Source organism: Bison bison, unplaced genomic scaffold (genome assembly GCF_000754665.1).
Source record: "Bison bison bison isolate TAMUID 2011002044 unplaced genomic scaffold, Bison_UMD1.0 scf7180017864108, whole genome shotgun sequence".
Taxonomy (NCBI): domain Eukaryota; kingdom Metazoa; phylum Chordata; class Mammalia; order Artiodactyla; family Bovidae; genus Bison; species Bison bison.
The window spans coordinates 9519484-9529246 of record NW_011494680.1 but is presented as its reverse complement, the minus strand read 5'-3'; positions in this window follow the sequence as shown (position 1 = coordinate 9529246).

Genomic DNA, 9763 nt, shown 5'->3' with positions numbered 1-9763 from the left:
ATATCTTTATGTGTTTTTATTAATTCCAGGGACTCAAGATTGGCATGAAATTTATTACAGCAAATTTAAAGCATTGCACAATTTCACTGCAACTTTGAAGAGATTCCCTAGGGATTTTTTTTACTTGAAAATTTAATCAAATAACCCCTTGGTCATCAATCTGCCCGGCCAGTTGATGGGGAGTTGTGTTCACACCTGCAGTGACGTGTACTCCAGACTCGATTCAATTATAAATCTTGGTGACCTCAACTCACCTACAGATGGCACTAAACGGCATGGAAACGGTTCAGATCCGCATGCTCTCTATAATTACAGTGACGTATCCAGTTCTGCAAAATCAGTGAACAGCTCCTGAAGTTGTTATATATAGCAAAATGGTGCAGAGTTACATGAAAACTGAAATCCTACTTCGTTCAGTCAACAGGGAAAGGCTTGTATCATCTCTGATTTTCATTTGTTTTTTAATCAACTTATAATGGCTACAAATGGATGTTTCTCAGAGAAAATTTGACTTAGCTCATTGTCAACTACAAATGGGTACTCGCCATAGGCCCTTGCCTCTACAAGGCTGAAATCATGAACTACTGCAGCTGCTGACCTTCAACACCTTCTGAAAGGAGTTCAGGGTGGAGCGCAGAAATGAGGAACGCTGTGCTCAGGTAGAGGGGAGGAGGGAGAAACTGGCAGGACAGGTCTTCAGGTAGTTTGGTATTTTCAGGAGCTGATTTTATGAGCCCAATTCTCATATTTCCTCGGGTCTAGAAAAGCACTAAAACCCTTCATGGAGACCACTGCTCCTTGTGACTAGCAGAAAGTTTCTGGGAAAATTTGTGCTCGATTACATGTACTCTCCCTTCACCAAAATCACACACATACTGACCTCCCCCCACTGTCTCTTTGGAGTGGTCTCAGAGCTATCTGAGGTGCTGTTTCCCAGGCTGCAGTCCACATTTTGCCCCCAGTAAAACTTAATTCACAGTTCTCACGTTGTGCATTTTTTAAAGTTGACGTCATCGCCCCTTTTGCTATTGGGAGTTGTGGGGTGAGGGGGCGGGCGGTGTTTCTGTTGAAACCTCACTGTCTCCGGAGAACACAGAGCACTACAATCTCTCTTCCTCCCTGAGGACCCAGCATCCTTCAAGAGACCATCTTATCACAGCCAAAGACTACTCCTTCCAAGCACCCTGGAGACGCCAACCTGCTCCTCTTTGAGCTCCGGCCAGTCCTTCTGTATCTGTTGGAGATGATGTTGGTGGCAGCTTTGCCTCTTGGTGTTTTGTCCTAGAAAAGCTGCCTCTCCTCGCCTCCCTGGGGCTTTCTCATCCTCTCGAAGTCCCAAGACTCTGATGCTAAGAGATCCTTGTATGTGTTTAGTTGCTCAGTTGTGTCTGACTCTTTGCAACCCCATGGACTGTAGCCCACCAGGCTCCTCTGTCCATGGGATTCTCCAGGCAAGAATACTGGAATGGGTTGCCATGTCCTTGGATCTTCCAGACCCTGGGATCAAACCCCAGTCTCCTGCATTGCAGGCAGTTTCTTTACCTTCTGAGCCATCAGGGAAGCCTTTATATGTCTGTACATGTTGCTGCTGCTGCTGCCAAGTCGCTTCAGTCGTGTCCCACTCTGTGCGATCCCATAGACGGCAGCCCACCAGGCTCCGCCGTCCCTGGGATTCTCCAGGCAAGAACACTGGAGTGGGTTGCCATTTCCTTCTCCAATGCATGAAAGTGAAAAGTGAATGTGAAGTCGCTCAGTCGTGTCCGACGCTTAGCGACCCCATGGACTACAGCCTACCAGGCTCCTCCATCCATGGGATTTTCCAGGCAAGAGTACTGGAGTGGGGTGCCATTGCCTTCTCCGATGTCTGTACATATATATATGTATGTATATATATATTCTTTCCCAGATTCTTTTCCGTTATGGAAGATGACTTCCTAACCAAAGGACACACATCTTACAGACATAACCTCTCCAGGGGTCTATCTTAACATGCCTTGGTGGTTAGAAGACTACAAAGAGTGTCAATCAAATTAACAACTGAAATGATTTTTTCCATCTATTCATATGCCAAGTATATAGGAAAATACAGGGGGAGGGGAATAAATTTTTGCCATTTATATTCTAGGCAATCTGCTACTTTGGTTATTTGCAGTTTAAATGTGCCAGTTATTTCAGCTGTGTTTCTTTTTTTAATGACATATTTTGAAAAAACATTCAGGTTTATAACCAATATATGTTAATTAATCATTTCAGTTTTTTCCCTTGAGATGTTTTAGACCATAATTGACCTCATTTTTCCTCTTTCAGTCTTTATTCTTAATAAAAGTATAACTTTATGAATAACAATCTGATATTAATATAAGCATGGACTTATTAAACAAGGGAATTTTATGTAAGTGTTAGGGTAAAGTTAAATAACACAATATTAATATATTGCTTTATGGTTTCTAGAACAGACGCTTGGAATTAAGAGATCTCAATTCTGCTGTCTTAGAAGGCTTAAGTTATTTTGTAACTTTTTAAAGTGGCTCTTACTGACTTTTTCATCACTTCGTATTTCTGATAAGATCTCTTTCATACACATTATTATTGGACTGAATATTTAAAAATATTTAAAATATTTTATAAACAAAGATTCTAGGCTGAGCTTGTAAGTGAAACCAAGTTATTGAAATTTGATGGCTCAAGCCATTTGGTATTGAAAGGACTTCTGGTGATGGTGGGGGGAAAGTGCTTTCATTTCATTTTTCTTTCAGTTTTGTATTCGGATGTAAGGTAAGGTATAGCTGATGAAGTAACCAGACCACCTCTGGTTCATTTATGTGACAGGACACTAGATGGCACTGTCTTCCTTGGGAATTGATCAGAATTCTTTTTAAGTGCATTTTCAGGGATATGTTTCTTTTGTGTTTTCCAGAAATCAGATAAAAATATTCCCTCCACTTGCTGTTCTTAATGAAGTGTTAACTTTGTGAGTAAGCATCTACACTTGAAACACAGCGGACTGTCTGAATAATGTAACTGAGTAAACGACGGGTTGCTGGCTCTTTATGGCTTCTGGGCACCACGACTCCTGGAACTAGTTTCCTTTTTCATTGCTGTTGATGCTAATAAACTTTGGAACAGTTTCAGGTTTACATAAGCATCTCAGGGCCAGTGCAGGGGGCTCTCATGCACTGTGCCTCCAGGTCCCCATTATTGCTCCCTTGCTTTAGTGAGGCACACTTGTCACATGGATGAAGTGATGTTAGCTCACTGTTAGCTGAGGTCTGGACCTCACCCAGTTTCCTTAGTTGTTGCCTCATGTGCTTTTCCTGCCCCAGGATCCACTCCAGATGACTGCTGGACATGTCGCCACCCTGTCTCCTCGAGCTCCTCATGATGGCCTCGATGGTTGCCAGGTTACTGACTGGGTGAGTGTCCAGTGCTCCTTTGCGGGTCAGGCTGGGTTATGGATTTAGGGGAGGAAGACTACACAGGTGCCAGGCTGCCTCCTCGCCTGCTGTCGGGGTGCACACTTTGCTCAGTCGTGTCCGACTCTGAGACCCCATGGACTGTAGCCCACCAGGCCCATGGGATTTCCCAGGCAAGAATAGTGGAGTGGGTTGCCATTTCCTTTTCCAGTGTGCACACTATTTAAAAAATTAATTTATTTTTAATTGGAGGATAATTGCTTTACAATATTGTGTTGATTTCTGCCATACATCAGCATAAGTCAGCCACAGGTATATGTATGTCCCCTCCCTCTTGAACCTCTTTCCCACCTCCCAACCCATCCCACCCCTCTAGGTTGTCACAGAGCACTGCTCCCCGCGTCATACAGCCAATTCCCACTTGCTATCTATTTTATATATGGTAATGTATATTCTTCCGTGCTACTCTCTCGATTCGTAAGTGTCCACAACTCACACTATCGATGTGACCAATCGCTGTGTACATTGACCTTCATCTCCCAGCTGAGGGGTGCTTGTCAGGCTTCCTGTTTCCCCACCATCAAGGTACCTGTCCCCTCCTTTTCTCTACTTTTCTCCTTGGAAGGAAGTCACTTTGCACAGTGAGAACTTGAGGAGGTGTGTGTGATGATTCACCTCTTGGAAAGTGAAGTATCTATTACATTAATCATCTGGAATTTTTCTGCATTGGAAAAATTTCTCTTCTCCTCCACTTATTCACTAGCTTATTTATTTATAACAGTGTAGACCCATGAATATTTATTTTACCCTCTGGGTTATAACTCAGTACTACTTTATTTATTTTGTTAGTCACATTTTTCCAGCTTTGGCCCTTGGGGGATCTTTCAGTTGGCTTCTGTGTGCCTTTGACATACTTCCATCAATGTATTTTTTTCTTTTTAAGCAGTTCAGTCTACAAATGGGATTTCACACCATTATTCTGTGAACATGACTCTTTTCCATTACTGGAGTAATATGTTAATAATGAAAACTAAAAGATAGATGAAAGTAGAAAGAAAAAGAAACAGTCTATTTAAAAAAAAAAGCCTTCGTTACTTTGTCAATTTTTGTTACTATTCGTGTGTTCTCTGAAAGTGTTTCTTTTTTCATTATTATTTTGCATACTTTTTTTTACATTTCCTCTTTAAAAAACAGGTTTACGCATTCTTTGTAAATAATTTCATATCCTAATCATTTCTATTTAACAATATATCATGGATATTTTCCCCATGTTATTACATATATATTACTTGAAATGTCCTCCATCAAATCAACCTTTCCTTTAGAGTTGAATTGGCTCAAAAGCATCTTCAGTGTGTAATTCTGGATGCAGAACGACCTTTAACACATAGGAATTGAATAAATTATCTCTCAAAATTATCTGTTTCAACATTTTAGAATTACAGTGATGAAATGAGTACATTTGAGCCTACAAGTTCTTTAGGCACCTTCTCCTTATTCAAGTATTTAACATTGCTAGGAGTTGAGCTAGGTCCCAGGAGAGCAGCCATATTTTTTGAAGCCCTTGATTCATGTTTGGATTTTACAAAATTGGGCAAGCTGTATGAGGGCAGCCTAGGAAAAGGAAGGGGAAGATGTTGTTCAGACTACGCAAATAAGCCAGGGATCAACAGCCAAGAAGCTAAGCAAAATGAGCTGCTTAGTAAGAAACAGGCTTTTCATAGAAATGATGTCTAATTCAGAGGCTGGGTGCTGCCCTTCTCAGCACGAATTCTTAACTCCTTTACTGAGAAATTATGCAACTGACTTAATTCCACATAGTTCAAGAAAATACAGGAGGAGATGACTCCACATCCTGGGTGGTATTAGTCACCTTATCCCTCAGGAGCTCTCCTAAGTGGGCAGAACAATGAGAACTTGTATTTTTCCCTAAGATCTCTGCTTAATCACACCACCATGCTATCCAAAATATTCATTAAACAGTTAACAAAGGTGACTGAAAACAGAAAACATCAGAGGCTAGACTCTTACACATTTAACCAGAGATTGTGCATTAAAAGAATGAAATGGAATTTCTGTCATTTTTTGTTTTAAAATTATTTTTCTCTCCAAGGAGAGAGTTCAGCCCTCGTTTTGTATTATGTGGCATAATAACACGGAATTTCTTTCTGGGGTTTCACATTCAGAGGTTAAACCTCACGCACATCATCTATGTGTCTGGCAGGGAATCCTCACTGCCCCACTCATCCCCAATTCTCCCGTGAGGAGCTCGCAAGGTTTTCACTTCATCTTGTCTCAGCTTTGTCCTTGGGGAGCAGGGGGCCTATTTTCTCATCCACAGCTCTTGTTCCAGAAATTTGTGTATGAGTGAATTCTCTTCTCAGAGGACTTTCTTGTTATACTATTGATTGATAAGAACAAAAATCTTTATTTTTTATTTGATCCTCTGGAGTTGAGGGTTTTCATCTGATTTTTACGTTTTTCACACTCTCCTTTTCTTTAATTCCTATTACAGACTGAGCAGCTCTCTGGAATATGATTGGGATATTTTTAAAGCTATTGACAGATGGGGAGCTATTGTTCAGAGAGCTAAGTGACAAATGACTGTGGATGTGTGTGTGTGGCGGGGGGCATTCGTGTCGGGGTGTCCTTAGAACGAAGTGCATTCCAACCAGCCAGCAGCCGGCATGGTCCCTGGCACATGGCAAGTGATCCACAACTACCTGTTGACTGAATAAATGAATGAATAGCTGGTATTTTATTGTGATATGATTCCCGAGCTTGAGATTTTGTGGTTGTTGTTCTGTCACTCGGTCATATCCAGCTCTTTGTGACCCCATGGACTGCAGCACGCCAGGCTTCCCTGTCCCTCACTACCTCCTGGAGTTTGCTCATGTCCATGGAGTCGATGATGCCATCCAACCATCTTGTCCTCTGTCACCTCCTTCTCCTCTCTTGGAGCCAAGGGCGGTCCCAGAGAGGGATTCCAAGAAGGGAAGATGATGCTCTGTCCCAGAACCAGAAACTCAGGGGTGGGCCAGGAATCTGTGATGAAGAGGCAATTCTGAGACCTTTACGATTGACAGTCATGCCCCAACTCTACAGTCTGGGGGGCTCTGTCCTTTGATGTCCACTTCCTTTGGTGCCCTCCTCCCCCCTCGCTTCAGCCTCTCTCTGAAACCCCCTGCAGCCTTCTCATCTGCTGCCAGCACCCTGTCCCTCCTCTAAGCCAATCCTGAAGGTCACTTCTTTACAAAGCCTTTTTGCTGTTTGTCCAGGCCTGTCTTTGTAACCAGTCCCACCACCTCTCCACAGAAAGATCCTCTTCACCTTTTTCCCCCACCTTATAATCGTTTCCCTGCACTTGCATGATCATCACTGCCCTTGTCCCCTTAAAGCCGGCCACCTGAGACTGAGTTCAGTGAAGCACTGTAATGAATGACCACTATTAACTACGGGATAACGTTCTTTCAAAGTAAATACATTGACAAGAAATTAGGAGTGATGATCCACTTTGGGGAAAAAATGCCTTACAAAGAAGAATTCAAATCCTTTGAAAGGGCAAGTGTTTACATCCGTCACCTGTATCCCCTTGCTCACATCAGAGTGACTTCCAGGGCAGTTAGATTTGGGAGTTCACCATCAGTGTACAGAGTTGAACAGAACGCCCCCTTGTGGTCTTTTGTGAAAGAGCATCTCCTTTTGTTTGTGGTCTTTGCCCGCTACTGCGCCCATTATCTATTTCAGCAACCACATCACTGGCATCTTTGTGGTCACTAAAACCACTAGACATTTCTTCCCACTTGAACTTCGAAGTCCCAGGCCTCCCTGAAGTGCATTTGATCAGAGAGTATTTTAATGACTATATTGCTTCAGGGCTTCCCTGGTGGCTCAGACAGTAAAGAATCCACCTGCCAATATAGGAGACTGGGGTTTGATCCCTGGGTTGGGAAGACCTCTTGGAAGAGGAAACGGCAACCAACTCCAGTATTCTTGCCTGAGAATTCCATGGACACAGGAGCCTGGTGGGCTACAGTTCATGGGGCCACAAAGGGTTGGACATGACTGAGCAATTAATACACACACGTGTTGTTTCAAAGAGATGCATAAATATTTTGCATCTTGCAACATAGCCGCATTAAATAAGTTTTGAGTAACCACAACCCCCATGTTGGTCAATTTGAACTGGATACTTCACTAACACTAAAAGATCTCACATACTCTTCAAGTTCTGTGGTCCATCGCCTTAGCCCCGGAAGTCCAAAATACCCCAAACCAGGCATATTTAAAGAACTCATTTGGTGGTAAAACCTGATCTGAAGCTATGTATAGGCTATATTCACTCCACTTCCTATGAACTCAGGTATTTTTCCTACAGAAATGTTTTATTTGTTTAGTGGTTTCTTCTCCAGTGTTCACCGAGAGAAATCCACCAAATATTCAGTATATTTATTGTATTAAGTGAAGTCACTAAATCGTGTCCAATTCTTTACGACCCCATGGACAATAGCCAACCAGGCTCCTCTATCCATGGGATTTTCCAGGCAAGAAAACCGGAGTGGGTTGCCATTTCCTTCTCCAATTTATTGTATTAGCCTTTCAAATAAAAACAAAAACAAAAAAAGCAAACCTTAAATCAGAAACACATCTGACCCTGAGGTTAGCAGATGAGGGCTTAAGAACTTGTCTGAGCCCCAGCATAAAGTGTAATTTTAAAAATTCATGGATTGTTTTGTTTTGTGACATGGTATTGACTTTCAGTGCTATAAATAAAGCCACCTTTGATTCTAGAAGTTCTGTATTAACAAGGCACAATGACCAATCCAGATTATATATGAAAATCTTATCAGTGGCCTAGAGATGGAGGCCCAAGCCTGCCCCTATCATTTCCAGATTTAAGGGAAATATTCGAGATCACTTGGTGACCATCTTGGGGACCTGTGACATTTTTGGCGCTTGCTCCTACTCCAAGTATTTAGATTCATAAGAATACAGGAAATTAAACTGGAAGGCTTCCCTCTTACACATCTCTCAGATTAGGACTTTCTGGGATAAATTTTCATCAGTTTAATACAACATCAATGTCATGAAATGGAACACAAATGTTATCAAAGCAATTCATTCAAAAGTGTAGTTTCCATAAGTTGTCTTTTTAAAAAGAGTGAATCGTGAGTTAAATACTTGCATGACTTTTCTCCCCAAATTAAAATTTTTAGAAGAATTTTTTTCTCACATCTGTCTGGACTTTAAGTGGGGCATCTTGTAAGTAGGTCCTTTGCCTGCTTAGAACATCTAGCCGAGTCACGAAGATGCCACTGTAAAGGAATTTCACTTCTTTTATTTTGCAAGACAATATGAAGAGAAACCACTCTATTCCTTTTGTGGCCCTGAATGCAATTGATTTCTCAGCTGTGAATCAGCGATCCTAGCGTCCAGGTATTCCAGAGTGACTGTGTGAGTTCAAGGTGATCTTTTTTTTAAAGTGCCAAAGCACTGAATGGAGAGAATGGTGGGTGTATGGGTATCTTTGTGTATCTATAGTCATTATTGCCATCAGGAAGAAGAGCAAGGCACTCCCAGTTCATCAGAAAACTCCACATAGTCAAAGCGTAGAGACAGAGAACTGGTATCTCATTCAACCAGCAGAAGTAGAAATGCAGATACAGAATGGGGAAAGGTGGGTGGTGTGAGAGATGTTCTGGTGGGAATGGGGAAAGGTGGGTGGTGTGAGAGATGTTCTGGTGGGAATGGGGAAAGGTGGGTGGTGTGAGAGATGTTCTGGTGGGGATTAAGCGTGGCCATGGAGAGTGGCTTTAAAATCATAAAGGTCAGGGGCTGACCCATAGGATGAGCAATTGTTTTAATTCAGTTGAATTTATTAGATGCTGGTGCTTTGCTTCCTTTTAGCTGCAACTTCCTCGGCTATAGTTTGAGCAAAAGGAAAGCCTTTGGCACAGGCAAGATGAGAAATGAGCTCACATTTAACTTTAGTGTCCTTGATCTGTCGTGTTGTGTAAGCAAACAAATATGGCCCCTCCTCTAATCGACCCTCTTCTACGCTCCTGGGTGTAGTTTGTACCCTTCTGTGGTGTACTGTGTCCCCTAAAGGCAGACCCAGACATGCTTTACTGGTGGGATTCCGACAGCACCCCGAGAAGCCTTCTGGAGGGCCTATGGAGGCGCCAAGTGTCCCCTCCTCCCAGGGACACATGTCAGGGCTACGAGCTCTACTTTAGGTTCAGCGAGCTTCCTGTTCGTAAGAAAGGAAAAATCCACACTTCCTCCTCCTTCTTCCTCCTCTACGCCTACAGCCAGCTTTGGGAAGGCAAGCCGTCTGGGGAAAGAGGTCT